This window comes from Mustela nivalis, assembly GCF_964662115.1.
Source record: "Mustela nivalis genome assembly, chromosome: 13".
Taxonomy (NCBI): domain Eukaryota; kingdom Metazoa; phylum Chordata; class Mammalia; order Carnivora; family Mustelidae; genus Mustela; species Mustela nivalis.
The window spans coordinates 6,838,007-6,855,122 of record NC_139032.1 but is presented as its reverse complement, the minus strand read 5'-3'; the positions used below and the strand labels follow the sequence as shown (position 1 = coordinate 6,855,122).

The window sequence follows — 17,116 nt, the reverse complement described above, 5'->3', positions numbered from 1 at the left end:
ATACATTCCTAGAGATGTATAAACTACCCAACTGAACCAGGAAGAAATAGAAAACCCGAGGAGACCCATACCCAGTAAGGAGATTGAAGTAGAAATCAAAAATCTCCCAGCAAACAAGAGCCCAGGACCAGATGGCTTTCCAAGGAAATTCTACAAAATGTTTAAAGATGAATTAATACCTATTCTCCTGAAACTTCCAAAAAATAGAAATGGAAGGAAAACCTCCAACTCATTTTTTAAAAAAGATTTTATTTGTTTATTTATTTTTCAGAGAGAGAGAGCACACATAGGCAGGCAGAGTGGCAGGCAGAGGCAGAGAGAGAAGCAGGCTCCCTGCCGAGCAAGGAGCCTGATGCACAACTTGATTCTAGGACCCTGGGATCACAACCCGAGCCGAAGTCAGCGGCTTAACCAACTGAGCCACCCAGATGTCCCCCAATTCATTTTTTGAGGCCTGCATTACCTTGATCTCAAAACCAGACAAAGACCCCATCTAAAAAGTGAATTAGAAACCAATATCCCTAATGAACATGGATGCAAAAATTCTCACCAAAATACTAGCCAATAGGATCCAACAGTACATTAAAAGGATTATTCACCACCACCAACAGGGATTTATTCCTGGACTAAAAAGTTGTTTCAACATCAGCAAATCAACCAATGTGATACAATACATTAATAAAAGTAAGAATAAGAACCACATGATAGATGCAGAAAAAGCATTTGACAAAGTACAGCATCATTTCTTGATCAAAACTCTTCAGTGTAGAGACAGAGGGTACATACGTCAGTATCATAAAAGCCATCTGTAGAAAAACCCACAATGAATATCATTCTCAATGGGGAAAAACTGAGAGCTTTTCCCTAAGATCAGGAACATGGCAGAGTCCACTATCACCACTGCCACTCTATATAGTACTAGAAGTCCCACCCTCATCAATCAGACAACAAAAAGAAATAACAGGCATCCGAATCAACAAAGAAGTTGTCAAACTCTCACTCTTTGCAGATGATATGATACTTTATGTGGAAAACCCAAAAGACTCCACTCCAAAACTTCTAGAAATCATACAGGAATTCAGTAAAGTGTCAGGATGCAAAATCAATGCACAGAAATCAGTTGCATTTCTATATACCAACAAGACAGAAGAAAGAAATTAAGGAATAGATCCCATTTACAATTGTACCCCAAATTGTAAGATACCTAGGAATAAATCTAACCATAGAGGCAAAGAATCTGTATTCAGAAAACTACAGAATACTCAGGAAAGAAATTGAGGAAGACACAAAGAAACAGAAAAACATTCCATGCTCATGGATTGGAAGAACAAATATTGTGAAAATGTCTATGCTGCCTAGAGCAATCTACACATTCAGTGCAATCCCTATCAAAATACCATCAATGTTTTTCAAAGAAATGGAACAAATAAACCTAAAATTTATATGGAACCAGAAAGGACCCCAAGTAGCCAGAGGAATGGAGAAAAAGAAAATCAAAGCTGGCAGCATCACAATTCCAGACTTCAAGCTCTATTACAAAGCTGTCATCATCAAGACAGTATGGTATTAGCACAAAAACAGACACATAGATCAATGGAACATAAAAGAGAGCCCAGAAATGGACTCTCAACTCTATGGTCAACTAATCTTCAACAAAGCGGGAAAGAATGTCCAATGGTGGGCAGTGGGGAACCAAGTCTCTTCAACAAATGGTTTTGGGAAAATTGGACAACCACATGCAGAAGAATGAAACTGGACCATTTTCTTACACCATGCACAAAAATAGACCAACACTGGATGAAAGACCTCAATATGAAACAGGAATCCATCAAAATCCTTGAGAACACAGGCAGCAACCTTTTTTTTTTACCTCAGCTGCAGCAACTTTTTCCTAGAAACATCGCCAAAGGCAAGGGAAGCAAAGGCAAAGATGAACTACTGGGACTTCATCCAGATAAAAAGCTTTTGCACAACAAAGGAAACAGTCAACAAAACCAAAAGACAACTGAGAGAATGGGAGAAGATATTTGCAGGTGATATATCAGACAAAGATTTACCATCCAAAATCTATAAAGAACTTATCAAACTCAACACCCAAAGGACAAATAATCTAATCAAGAAATGGGAGAAGGACATGAACTGACATTTCTCCAAAGAAGATGTACAAATGGCCAACAGATACATGAAAAACTGCTCAACATCACTTGGCATCAGGGAAATACAAATCAAAACCACAGTGAGATACCACCTCAAGCCAGTCAGAATGGCTAAAATTAACAAGTCAGGAAATGACAGCTTTTGGCAAGGATGCAGAGAAAGGGGAACCCTCCTACACTGTTAGTGGGAATGCAAGCTGGTGCAGCCTCTTTGGAAAACAGTATGGAGGTTCTTCAAAAAGTTGAAAATAGAGCTACCCTATGACCCAGCAATTGCATTACTGAGTATTTACCTCATAGATACATAGGTAGTGATCCAAAGGGGCATGTGCACCCGTATGTTTATAGCAGCAATGTCCACAATAGCCAAACTATGGAAAGAGCCTAGATGTCCATCGACAGATGAATGAATAAAAAAGATGTGGGATGGATATATATATATATATATATATATAATGCACCCATCAAAAACTGAAATCTTGCTATTTGCAATGATGTGGACAGAACTAGAGGGTATCGTCCTAAGCAAAATAAGTCAATCAGAGAAAGGCAATTATCATATGATCTCACTTGATTTGAGGAATTTGAGAAACAAGACAGAGGATCATAGGGGAAGGAGGGGAAAAGGAAACAAGATGAAATCAGAGAGGGAGACAAATGTAAGAGACTCTTAATCTCAGGAAACAAACTGGGTTGCTGAAGGTGATGGGGGTGAGAGTATGGAGTAGCGGAGTAATGGGCTTTGGGGAGGTTATGTGCTATGGTGAGTGCTATGAATTGTATAAGACTGACGAATCATCGAACTGTACCCCGAAACCAATAATATATTATATGTTAATAAAAATTTTTCAAAAAAGAAATATATTCACTAACTTAAAAAAATTTTTTTCCCATTAAAACATCACTTATCTTGATTACTGAATTTTATGGCAGCCCCTTAAATTCTGCATCCAAGGCAAGTGATTCGCTCAGCTCACTGTAATGCCAGCCTGGAAAAAGTCCATAGATCTATCTTTTTAAAGGTCATTCTCTCACAGTGCCAGACAGGAATTGCTAAAGACCCTGGTGGTTAAGACTGGGGAAATGGGGGCAAATTCAAAGTCTCTTGTAAGAGCACAGGTGGAAGATAATGAAAGCCTGAGCTATGGCAACAAAGAGGGTAGAGTGGAGGGAGGGGGAACCAGGTATCAGGAGTGAAGGACAGGAAGAAATGGATAAAAACTGGATAGATAATAATATTTTCTATTATCAAAGCCCAACAGAGTCCCCCCCCCCTCCAGAAATTCTTTTAAAGCCATTTTACACCATGGCAAATTCTTCTACCTCCTTATCTCTTTAAGTAGATTATAACCTCTTTGCTGCAAGAGACCATGTCTCCTATTTTTGTTTCTCCTACAGTGTTATGCATACAGTAGATGCTCAATAAATATCTGCTGGAAGAACTAGAATCGCCAGGGCATTTTAACATGGCTCCAAGGCAGTGCCCATAATAATTAAGCCAACAAAAGAGTTTAAATCTTCTTCCTTGGGTGTACTTTTAAGGTTAGGATGCTCATTTATCTGTCCGAGATGGCATAAATGATTTCTTAGGGCCCTTTCCAATTACATGATTAACAGTCCTTTTCTGAAAAGAGTTTTATATATGTTACTGCTAATAGCAAAAGAACTTCTCCTGGGGCCTTTTCCCCTTTCATGTGATTACACTGATATTTTAGAGAAAATGAAATTACTGTATCCCAGCTGAGAAGTCCTTTTGAATTTATAAAATGCAGAGATTGCTATAGAACTGTAAAGTTGAGGCAGATCTCTTATCCAATCATCAATAGATGATTTCATTTTTTATTATCATCTTTCTTACAAAAGTTGTACCATGGTTACCAATGTCCAAATTTGACACTAGTGTTACCCTTGACAACTGAATCCTAGAGTTTCTCTGGAAATTATTCCAGTTATAGTACGAAGATGATTATAGTAGTAGAAAAATTTGAACTTCATACGTCTGAGGGTGGCTTTGTCCGATTTCCAATTGTGGTGATATCTTGATCCATTTTACCAGAAATTGCTATTTGTCACTATTTATTATTAATACTATTATTTTGAACAAGGGACTTTTAGTAAAGCTCCTTAAAGGGGCTAGATCAATCCTCTGTACTCTTTCCTCTCTGAGATGATGAACAAAATGCTGAATGTTGAGTGTCCAGCTGGTATGATGATGAAGCTGTCACATTAGCTCTATATTACTTAAATCTAGGTTTCTCATTTCTTTCTTTCTTTAAGATTTCATTTATTTATTTGTCAAAGAGTGAGAGAACACAAGCAGGGGGCAGGTCAGGCAGAGGGAGAGGGAGAGGCAGAAGCGGGCTCCCTGCTGGGCAAAGAGCCTGATGCAGAACTCGATCCCAGGACTCTGGGATCATGACCTGACCCCAAGGCAGATGCTTAACCAACTGAGCCACCCAGGCATCCCAAGAATTCTCATTTCCTGGGAAAAAGAAGATCACTAATAAGTTTATGCTGTTGTTTTCCAACTGTCTTATGATTCAGAGCTGAATATAACTGATAACAGAATTTGGTATTTAGAAGTGCAGTGTTTTAAGCAAACCCAAAATGGGGGATTGACTTGGTGCAAGAAATGGGGCTTTAAGCGATAAGGACTTGGACACCTGAAACTGTTAAGTTGGTGATCCTTGTTTTGGAGTGGCAGGATATTTGGTGAAATTGTTGCCTGCTCTAGTTGGAATGCAGGCAATGGCCTGGCTGAGGCAACATGTTTAGGAGAAATGGTGGTGAACCTTTGATATATTGGCACATGCTGTTTCTACCACTTTCAGCAAAATCCAACAGAAGAGATGACCTCAGACTGGAGCTACTCAGGCCGCAGACAGAAGAGGAAGGAAACATTATTTTTCCAAGGGAAATTTTCCCTACCTGTGGTCTATAAGTTATGGTGAAGGGAGTCCCAAAACCAACTGTTTCTGTTATTTGAACTTGAAGCAGTTATAAACAGTGATGGACAAATGACAGTCTAAATACTGGTGCCCACGGGGAAAGGGAACAAAGCCTACTGCCACCAATGGGATCAAGGATGTTGCCCTCTTATAGGAGCCTGTTGACTCTAGCTGCCTCTTGGCAGCGGTCATGGAGTCTAAAAGGAGGGAGATGGGTAGAACATAGAGACCTATAATTAAAAGAGATTTCTCAGGCTTAACATCTATATCCGGACAAGCTCTTTGGCTATTATTTCTTAAACTTGGACTTTACAAGAAGCAAACAGAGCAAAACTACACTACATATAGAGGGAATTCTATATCCAAAGTACTTCCTTCCCTTCAAGACTGGCTTGAAACAGTCTATGGCTAGTAAATCCCTTACAGTCTCTGGCCAGTAAGGGAGCCTTAGTCCCTAAAATTACACCAAGAGGAAGACACCTGGCTGGCTCAGTTGGCAGAACATGTGACTCTTTCTCAGGGTCATGAGTTCAAGCCCATGTTGGGTGTGGAGCCTACTTAGAAAGGAAGGAAGGAAGGAAGGAAGGAAGGAAGGAAGGAAGGAAGGAAGAAATTACACCAAGAGGAGTTTGGTTTGAGAGCTCTGTAGCCCCAGGAAGGGCATCTTTACCAAGCCACATCAAAGGAAGGAAGCAGAGGAAGAGGAGGACGGAGATCCTCCTAGAGAGAATAACCAGGTTCAGCTAGATTGGCCAACTGAGGAACTCATTCCATCCCAAGACAGAGAGTCCTTGCTATTCCTGTCAAGTAGAATTGATTAATTGCTATGGACACTGATGGTAGGTTTCCTTTCAGTTTGGGAACATCAGATGGATATTTCCCATCCTCTCCTTTCTGAATAAGAGCTCATTATGGTAGCTGTCCTGTTCCTTCTTCACTACTGTATAAGGGACATCACTTGCCCTTTGATTTATACAGTGGTTGACCTATAACAAACCAGACAGATGAACAGCTTTCCATCTGTATCTGAGGGAAAGACCGCTTTTCACCCAAAAAGCCTACACTTTGAGCTGGATTCAAGAAAAGCAAAAGACTTTATCTACTTCAGGTTGTTCTTTTTCTGGAAAGAAATTGATGTGTTGATAAATGTTTAACCACCAGCTGGGGTAGGGTTGAATATATTTACATATATACATAAGTTTATTATAAACTTTACTGATATAAAGGATTTGGAGCACATAATTTACTACTACTACTAACACTCTACTGTAAATTCCTTATAGTTAATTAATTCTCACAGAATGCTTTTTATGACAAAGCAATTGACGAGTGTTGTTCCAGCATGAATGTTAGTTGATGAGTTCATGTTAACGAGAAAAATGAAAGTGTAGTGAGGAAGACAAATGTCAGAATTCCACCAGTTCATCAACGAGGTGAGAAACTCTTAAATACTAGAAGAATATTTCCTCAGTATTTTATTTACAATGCAAGGGCTATGATCACAACATATTTTTAAGTTTAATTTGCATTAGTAACATTTTCTTCATCATTCTTAAGACAGTCAACAAAACAATAAATCAAGCACTGACTTATGGTATATGCTGATTTCCAAGGTGTAAATATTCCTACCGTGGCTGATTTTGAGAAAACATTGTGATGTTCCTGAGGGCAGAATTGGGAACAGATGTGCTACCGCCTACCATTTTAAAGTATCTCTACCATATAGATATGACAGATGTAAATGTCAAGAACACAGACGATAACAAAATGTAAAAAAAATGAGGAAGTGATCAGTTTTGAGTATATAATACCTTTGTTTTTAGTATAGTTTATTTAATTGCAAGTTCATATAATTCCATTCTTTTTATTTATTTTTATTTTTATTTATTTATTTAAAGTAGGCTCCATGCACAGCATAGAGCCCAGTGTAGGGCTTGAACTCATGAGCCTGCGATCAAGACCTCAGCTGAGATCAAGAGTCAGCAGATGCTTAACTGACTGTGCCACCCAGGTGCCCCTATAATTTCCTTCTTAATGATGACTGTATCTAATCCTGAACTCACAACATTTCTGAAATTTAACAAGTGGTTTTTGTGACCTGGTGTAAGTCTTACTTCCACACCACTGGAAATTTCCACACCATCTGAATGATGGATAACCTGAAGGACAGACTGTGGTAGACAATTGCCTACCCAAAAGCTCTCCTTTTAATTTCCCTAACAAAATCTGATTTTATTAAATGAAGCATATGTCAAGTTAAGAAATGACATTTCTTTATCTTCCATGGCGATGGGTGGCCCTATCATTCTAGCTAATAACATATAAGTGAATGACACTGAATGAGACTTCAAATCTCCTCACAAGTGGGCAGGAGTGAGCTGACTGTGTCTCTTGTTCTTGGCCCTTCCCATTGGTATGGGTCTGGTTAGGCTACATAATGCTCCAGTAACACTTTAATCCCCCAATACTAGAGGCTAACACAATCAAAGTTAATTTTTCACTTCATGCCCTTGTAGGTTTCTGGGGCAGCTCTGATCTCCGGATCACTCAGGGACCCAGATGTGGCCATTCCGCCATCTTGCAGCTATACGATCTAGAACACACAGGCTCTTCAGGGGATGTGAGGTTTCTGTGTTTCAGCCCAGAAATGAGATACTTCATTTCTGCATCTAGCCTATTGGTCAGAATTATTCTTTTGTTTCTAACTACAGGAGAGACTAGGAGTACACCTTCATTATGTAAGAAAAATAAAACACTGAATTCATTTAGGGCCATCATTTCTGGATTTCTGTTATAATCAAATGCGATTCCTGAACAATACCCTTGGTACCAATTTTTGTAAGTGGACTCCAGGCCCAATGAGTGGCATACTGAGTGGGTTCTATTTTAACCCTGCTGGAAGCATATACAATTTCAGCAAGTGAAATGAAGTGGAAGGGCCCAACCTGGAAGCGGACCCAACCTGGCCTTCTTCGGCCAGGAAGAAGGACTCATGTTCTAGCAAGAGACCAAGTTCCTGTATACTCCTCAACCAGAGTGAGTCATAAGGAATGCAGGTTTTCCACGAGAAATCATTTTCAACATTCATATGGTTTCCTCTTTTGCCTTTCTGAGAAGACCTTTGCCCTAATCTGCCCTGGGTACCCATCTGTCTGAGAAGAGATTAGAAATTAAAGCAGAAAGTATGCAAAAAGAAAAGGAAGGTAGTATTCAGCTCTTGACATTAGAAATAGGATGAAGCAACAAGATAATGTCCCTCGAGCCAGGTTTTTTTTCTGAGAAACATTGTTCCCAAATATCCGGATGCCCCATTTAGCATCTCAAGGCCAAGTCCATCCTTAGGTCTGATCTACAGTCAGAAAGAAAAATGATATGACAGAACACTAATGGAAAAACCCACCCTTGGGGCACCTGGGTGGCCCAGTGAGTAAAGTCTCTGCCTTCAGCTCAGGTCATGATCTCAGGGTCCTGGGATCGAGCCCCACATCGGGCTCTCTGCTCAGCGGGGACCCTGCTTTCCTTCCTCTCTCTCTGCCTGCCTCTCTGCCAAAACTTGCGATCTCTGTCAAATAAATAAATAAATAAATAAATAAATCTTTAAAAAAAACAAAACCACCACCACAACAAAAAAACCCTGACCCTCTGGTCCCTGAAGATTGTAGGAAAACAGGGTAGAAAGGAGACAACTAGAAAGGGAGTGTTGTCTTCTCCGGGCTTTAGGTGAAAAGCAAGGGCAGTGCGGGAACTCAGTGATAACACAGCTGAAGGTGAAGCTGAGAAACACGACAAGCAGGCCAGAGAGCCGAGCCCCCGTGGTCTGCATTTCCGAGCCCTTCTGACTTCCTCTGTGGTATAGACAGCAAGCGGAAGCCAGCGGACATTCCGAAGGGTCTCCCGTGGCTGAGTGAGGGGCTGGGGGTGACCCGCCAAGTGAGGGGATGGCCCAGATGATGCAGCTAAGGGCCCCGTGGGATCTGGAGCTGTGCGACCCGATTGAGGGGGTGAGGAGTGCCGAATACCACAGAGCATCCCTTGAGTCAAAAGAATGGATCCCCAGTCACATCGGCCACAGAGCGCAGCACTTACGACAGTGGGGCAAGGAACACACGTGGGCAAAGAAGGCCCCCGCAGCCCCAGTGGATTCCAGCCAGCACAGGCCAAGGCAGCCAGGGCCTCTTCCCTCACCAGCCTCACAGCCGCGAGGACCCGCCAGCTCCCCAGCCCCGAACCACGCGGATGTGATTTCGGAGAAGGGAACAAGAGAGAAGGTAGGCTCTTTGAGGACAACGGTTTTGTTTTCCTAGAGAGACTAAATTTAACTGCAAGGGACCATCCAAATGATTGGATTGAACTAAAAGAAATCTAGATCCAATTAATTACTAAGCCTACCCGCCAGTTAATTTATATTGATCTTCAGGAGGCGGCACAGATAACTACAGACAAAATAACAGAACGAGCCCATCCTCAGCAGTGGGATGGGTTAAATGTGGTGACCTCACCACAGAGTGGTTTTGCCATCAGCGTCTCAGGAGGAAATTTTTTTAAAAAAGATTTTATTTATTTATTTGAGAGAGAGAGAGAGAGAGAGAGAGAGCATGGGCAGGGGAGAGCGGGAGAAGCAGGCTCTCTGCTGAGCCGGGAGCCCAATGTGGGGCTCCATCCCAGGACCCTGGCGTCATGACCTGAGCCCAAGGCAGATGCTTCATGGACTGAGTGACCCAGGTGCCCAAGATACTTTTTTTTTTTTTTTAAGATTTTATTTATTTATTTGACAGACAGAGTTCACAAGTAGGCAGAGAGACAGGCAGTGAGGGGGGAAGCAGGCTCCCCGCTGGGCAGAGAGCATGATGCAGGGCTTGACCCTGAGATCATGACCCGAGCCGAAGGCAGAGGTTCAACCCACTGAGCCACCCAGGCGTCTGATTTGTTTTTTTATTCTCCTGCCTTATATTTTAGGGTTCAGATGGATCTGCACGACAGGGCTTTGTTTTTGTTTTAAATAACAGATTCCAGTCTAAGATATTGGTAAAGAACCTGTGGACTCTGGTTCAAGTTTCCCTTCACCAGCCGTGGAGTCATGGGTACATTACTGTTCCTGAGCCTCAGCTTCCCAGTCTGCAAAATGGGGCTGTATACCTCACCAAGGAGTTCTTAGGGAGATAAAGTAAATGAGTTAATCATTGGGAAGTGCCTGGAACAAGTCTTGCCAGAGGGTCAGCATTACACTTTTGTCAAAGTAAATACTATGGAGGTTTTATTGTGTGAGAACTTCAAGCTAGCATCCCTCTCCTACTCAGGACTGTGGAGATAGTCAACTTCTCCAAAAGGAACCATTTATGTCCAGAGGCTATCGAGGTCAAGAAAAGCTTATTGATTTGGGGAGCTAATGGATGTGAACAAAGGACTTCCTTTGGGGGAAGCAAAAGATACCATGGGACTGACCACTCCCCATCTTGCTGATGTTTCCTATTAGTTTTTTTTTTTTTGTAAGATTTTATTTATTTATTTGAGAGAGAGAGAGCACAAGCAGGGAGGGGGCAGGAAGAGAAGCAGACTCCCCATGGAGCAGGGAGCCCAACCCTAGGGCTCAATCCCCGAACCCTGAGATTGGGACCCGAGCCGAAGGCAGACGCTCAACAACTGCTCAACGTCCTGGGCCACCCAGGTGGCCCGCTTCCTGCTGCTCCTACACAAAGGGGAAGCCATCAGTGACAGCAACACAGCCACCCTAGGGCCGTCCGGGAAGGACCACAGGGAGGACCAAGCCAGCGGACTCATAAACTCTGAAGTGATTCTGTTGCCGTCAAGGTGCAGGAGAAGGCTGCCGACCTCCACACTCTAGAATCTGGCTGAGTTAGGTCTCAGCACGTCTAGGTGCGGAAGAAGACAGAGAAAGTGGGAGAGGGAGACAGAGAGACTGAGAGAGAGAAGGACTGAGACCGAGAGGGAATTTTACATTTACGGATGACGGGCGCATGCGGAGCCCAGACGACTGCCGTGTTCTTTCTTTCTGTAGCCCGTCAGGCACCCGCGGACCCCACACAGTCGGCCTCGGGTGGGCGTCCCGTGTCCTCATTCCTTCCTCCTCCCTTCGCCCTGGGTCTGCAAAACCAGCTTTGAAAGGACCCTGTTTCCCCTCAGCCTTCTTCACTGCAATCAAGAATCCATGAAACTATGATTTGGATGAGTTCATTTTTTTTCCTCTAAAAATTATATTAAGATACATACACAAATATTTAAACTTTTTTTTTAAGGGTGTCCATCTGCCTCCTAAGATGCTCTCTTCAACGACGGGGGTTCCGTTCCAAGAGCAGCTAGAGTCTGCGAAGGTTATTGCGGCTAGCTGGTGCCCTGCAGCAAGGAGCAAGAAGCATCCTAAAGGCATTTAGGGAGGGGCCGCAGGACGATGCGTCAGGTGACAGCCACTGTGTAGCAGTGGGAGGCTGGGCAGGTCGCGTCTCCCTTTGCTCCGGGAAGAAAGCAGATGGGCGAATGGCAGGGTGAGAGCTGACTCGGGGCTAAGAATCCGTGGCAGGTGCACTGGGTAGCGATGACGAATACATTACAACAACAAACACAGCTGGGCTACGTCCCATCGAACTACCGAGCTGAAAACCTCAGCAGCGGCAATGGGAAAACCTCACATAGATCTTGACCTTCAGCATCCCTTGTTTGGGGTCCACACTGGACAAGAAGCCCCCGGGACGCACAGGGGGTTGATGGACTCAAGGAAGCGGGAGAGCATATGGGTCACCGGGGGTGTGGACAGCACTCAGGGAGAACACGCCAATGAGAATCAATGAAATAAAGTAATGCAGATGCCTTTCTTCTTTCTCAACAAGACAGTTTTTCCTAATGTCTACAGACCTTCCATTCGATTCTAAATCCCCTCTTAAATAAAATAAAAGGACATCCCCACTTTTGACGTAGGCTCCGGAATGCATAAGATCCTTATAAAAATCTACAGTCCATTGTAAAAATTTACAGTCTGTTTGAATGGACGTTTTTAAATATTTTCAATTACAGATTTACGGCAGAATTTTTCATAGGCCTGAATTGTCTGTTTAATATTAAAATGATCCTTGTAGGGAGCCATCTGTTATACGATCAGGCATGGAAATTCTGTACAGGGCTTTACATCAGCTCTCGCTCCAAGGTTTGTCATGCTTCAAATATCCTCAGGCACTCGTGTTTCCATTCAGAGGAGCGAGGTGAAGGCCTTCGAGGCAGGACATCATGTCTTCCTGAGTATTCAGCGGCTGTTACTGAAAACACTATGTTCAGCACATGGTTTGCTAAATTGTCCTTTTCCCTAAACAACCTTCGACGTTTTCCATTCCTCTGACAAAGTGATGCTTTGAAAAAGAGGACGTTTTGATAATATTGGAATCTCCTGTCAGAACAAACTTGGCTCTTTGCATTGATCAACTCATTTTTTTTCCCTTCAAAACCACCGTTTTATCTTTTTAAACAATAATCCACTTCCGCTCACTTCCCCCCCTCGGCCCCGAGCTACTCCTCTCTTAAGGAATCGGTTTCACGGCAAGTGCTCAGGCTGGTCCACTGGGTGGGGAGCCGCCCGGATCGGTGTGTTGGGAAAGATTCTGCAGCTGAGCTCTGGCCCATTGGGAAGGAGCACCATGACTGATTACTTACGTCCACCGCGGGTGTAGGAGAAATGGGCACAGGCAACATGAGCCATTTATTTGCCGTCTCTGCCCTATTCTTCTTCTCTGTCCCCACGCTATGGTGCTCATTAATAAGCATTGCGAAATGGCTGACCTTGGACCAAGCGCACAGAGTAAAATTAACGCCTCCATCCGGGAGCTGAACTTGAACGTGACACCAAAGTAATAATATTAACAACAGCAGCACCAGAAGCTCCATTTGGTGAGCGTTTTCTCCCTTCTGGGCATCTAGGTACTTTGCAATCATGAAATGATTCAGTCTTCACAAACATTCTGCAAGACAGACATCATTCCCCTATTTCAGAGGGGATGAAAGCTCCAAGTGGTTAATAATTTTACCGTGCTCATCCTCTTGCTCAAAACATCCTCATAAGAGGAGAGGCGCCCGGACAGCTCATTCTTGGTTTCTGCTCAGGTCCTGATCTCGGGGTTGTGATACGAAACCACGCCTCAGACGTGGCTTGGCTCGGAGCCTGCTTGAGATCTCTCTCCCTCTCGCCCTGCCCCTCCCCCCGCTCACACATGCTCATGCTCTTCCTCTCTCTCTAAACCTGTTCCCCTATGGTTGCCTTGGGTTGGCTTTTCAGAAGAGCAGACTCTGAAATGAAGATCTGCCTGCAGGAGGCTTATCAGGGAGTATTCTAGAGACTAGCGGGAGTCCGAGGGGTAGGAGGGGGAAGTGGACCTCTTCGGGAGTTGCAACAATGGCCTCACCCAACCCCACAGGGGGCTCCCGAATTGAAAGGGGCTTGTAGATATGTCCCAACTTGACAGGGGGGGTAAGGCCTTTGTACCCCTGCATCAACCAGTCGTTGGCACTGGGTTGTGTATGAGGAAGGAGTTATCTTGGCTTAGGGCAAATCCCAGATGGCAATAATGCTGTGAGCCCTTGGCAGTTGGAGGAATGAAGGCTACAGTTCTGCAGGGAGAACTGAGAGCCCCCCCTGCATAGCACCCACCATACCTGTCTTCGCCATCTGAGTAAGTATTCTGATTCCCTGCTCAGAATCCTAGGAATCATGCTTTACTTCCCATTCCCAAATATGTACAGAGTGCATGATTGAAACAACATTCAGTCTTCCCTACGTCAGGCTCTTTATACTTCCTTTTCCTTCCTACTCCTGCATCTTGGAATCCTCCAGGCCACCCCAATCCACCCTTTTCCTCTGCCCAGCCCCCACCTGCCCACCCTCCTTTCCAGGTTCCAAGGCTCAGCTTCACTGGCAGATCCTTGGGAAACCTATCCCCTATCCCTTATCCAAAGTACATCACAGTTTGCAATGATTTTCCTGTTTGCTCACTGTATGCTCTCTCCCACTAGAACTGTAAGCTTCATGAACACGGGTTTATTTGTTCATGTAAGCCTGGCACCTAGAACCCTACTTAAAGCCTATAGACTCACATTATAAGTTTATAGAGTGAATGGCCTGAAGAAACAATTTTGCGGAACAGGCAGAGAAGAGAGATAATGGTCATAAATGAACATGACCTGGTAAAGGTAGGCCAAGGTGCTGTGAGGCCACAGGGCTGGAACCTGGAACTCAAGGATCAGGAATAATGTCCCGTAGAGGTAATGGACTAGAGGTCATGGTATATTGAGCAAAAGCAGTGGACAGAGAAGGGAAGGTGAAAAGACGGGAGGTGACAGAGGAAGGCAGAAGTAAGCATCCGTAGCAGAGAAAACAGCTGCCTCATGTCTTCCTGTCTCCCCCAGACCAGTCCCTTTCTTGGTGTTCTGGACACGGAGAGCCCCGTCCCTGCCTTCCACACCTGCTGGGTCATTTTCCTCACTGCATTAAGATCCCAGCTCAGGGTCTCCCTGCCTGGGACGCCCATCAAAGAACAAAGAGAAATCCCATCCTGGGCTTGGCTAGGCTGACCACTCCCTGAGTGGTAATAAGCTCCTCTCTGTGGCTAGGAGATATGACCCCATATGACCCATTCTCCGTTAAGTCAGCCGAACCAGCTGTCCATTCAATTCTGCTTAAATAATCCCTTTTTAATGGTCTGGTCAATTGTCTGTGTTTTGAATTTAATTAAATTGTTACATCTCAACTGAGTGGTCAGTTCAGAAGAGTGAGGTAGATCCAATCTGAGCTTTTCAATACTTGGTCAAAGTAAATAATCAATGTCAGTCTGCCTAATGGTCCTGCCATGAAAATTAGTTGTGATCTTGGTGGTGACAGTTTAAAGTGAAATGGCCTGATGATCGTATCCCGCTACATAAGAGTGAATTAATAATAATTTTATTGTTATTGTGAAAAGTGAAACAATAAGAATTTTTGAAAGGTGGTTGTGTCCAGTTCCCTTGGGTAGGACCTCATGTCAGGAGAGCCAAAAGCCTGGTCCTGTTCACCGAGGGCTTCAAAATCCTCCAGTGTAGGTGTGAATCAATCATATAGTGATTTATACACTTGAACATGGTCTCCATTTACATCTGGTCAGGAGGCCAGTAAGAGTTCACTTCCTCTAGAAAAACACCACCAACAGAAATAGCAAAAGGAAATTGTCTCTGCGGGTCAGAGAGGGATGGCATGAGTCGAGCACTGCTGTTTATATACGAATCAAGTAGCAGGAAGGAAAAAATAAGCCTGCTAATACTGTAGGTTCTGTTCCCATGTCTGTTTTCAAGGCTGTTCTTGCTATTTTGCCTAAGCAAAGCTTTTGTTTGCCTTTTTAAGGCTTGCTTTGTTTTCAGATGTTAGCACATGAAAGGGTTTGGCAAATGTGTCTCTCTGAGGCAAAACTCAAGAAGTGAGAAATTCAGACACTTGTAAAATGCAAAGATATTTGCTTTTCCTCAAGTCCACTTCCAGCTCTGGTGTCTGTCAGTTCACCCCTTTTTATCCAACACTTGCTTGGATAAAAGATGTGTGAACTGATCTCATTCACAACCTGACTCCTACATCCTCAGTGTGGGTATCTAATGCTTGAGCCTCCACCTGACCTACCATTAACCATCAAGGAGTCTTGTTTTCTCTCCTCTTGTGTGTGTGTGTGTGTGTGTGTGTGTGTGTGTGTGTGTAAGGAAATTAGTGTAAAGAGGTTTACATCACTGCTTTTCTGTTCCTCTGCTTTTCCCAGGATAAAAATATCTGTTTTTGTCCATCCCTTTAATGGTGAGTTCAAGTTTGACCACCACAATGACTTTGGCTTGAGTTCTCCAACTTACTGAGGGTCTGGCATCTTTTCATCATTTCCCGTTATCTATGTTAATATAATTCCAAAGGCTTTCCTCTTTTCTCTCCGTTCGGTTCACAGAGTACGTAATTCTCCTTCCAGGCACACATCGCCTAACGCTGCCTCTTACCCTTCTGTTGCTTACTTCATATACTTGGGTCCTTAGCAAGGCCAGGGGCTAATTTTCATGTCTGACCAGAGTACTTTTCCCCTTTCTCCTCGGCCCACAGACTCGTTTTCCACTTATCAATAAGCAGGTCGAGTTCAATCCTCTCTGCTCCTGTTCTGCTTCTTTAGCCTATACAGTCAAAGCAGGTTGAAACAAGATTTCCCATCGTTCCTGCCACTTGGACTGTGTCATCATTTTGTCAAGATACCAGTGACCTCGCCAACAGTTTCCATATGCAAGTCAAATTCTGTGGCTCGGAGTTCTCCCTACTGCCCCTGCCCCCACCACCGGACCCCCAGCGCCCTCTGCCTGCTTCCTTTTCCCCTTGACATTACCACAACCAGACTGTTCCCCTGAACAGGGAGGGGGGGACATCATTCCCTCCAAACCACCTTGACCTCTCCCAGTATGCATTCTTGCTTACTTGCCAACTGGAATGCTATGAAAAAGATTTTACATGAATGGGGTCTCTCATTCTTTCCAAATTCTTCAAAGAACTACTTATGGTTAAATACGTTTTGAATGAGTTTAGTGGCAGCCACCACTCAAAGATAGCCTTAGAATCTTCTAATCTATTTTTATCCCTCATGCTTTTCCATTAAAACCTTTGTGTAACAGGTTAGCAGATGCTGTACATTTTCTTGACTTAGGAACTAATTATAAATGTTAGGAATCAATCTGGGGTTATGCTGCTTCGGGCACGTTGTCACTTGATTTTCCACAGTACACGGAAGACGAGAGGCAGTTTCCCTGTCTCGGGAGGAAGGTGGAACAGTGTGTCCCTGTCATCTGAGAGTGAAGGAAGAGTCTGCAAATTTCTTCATCCACTACATCATGTACCTGAAAAAAGCAGACATAACTCTCCTTCACAGAGGAATGTCCCCCGTGTAATTAGCTCCCATTCATGGACTTTAAGGAACAAACTCTTGCTCATTCTCCACTTTTTGCTTCCTCCCTGTTCCCTACAACTGAAAA

At 43.6% G+C, this 17,116-nt stretch overlaps 1 protein-coding gene across 6 annotated transcripts in view; it reads right to left on the bottom strand.

The window, feature by feature from the left end:
• Window positions 1–17,116, bottom strand: part of RFX3 (regulatory factor X3) — a 440,711-nt gene that overhangs the window by 402,959 nt on the left and 20,636 nt on the right. For 3 of the 6 annotated variants that reach the window (XM_082694397.1, XM_082694413.1, XM_082694412.1), the window contains one exon: window positions 11,061–11,254. The exons of 2 other annotated variants lie outside the window; for them this stretch is intronic. The gene's annotated coding sequence lies outside the window, so the exon portion shown is untranslated. Of the gene's footprint in view, window positions 1–11,060; window positions 11,255–16,981; window positions 17,060–17,116 lie in introns of those variants that run through there. One more of the 6 variants, XM_082694399.1, reaches the window with a different exon arrangement.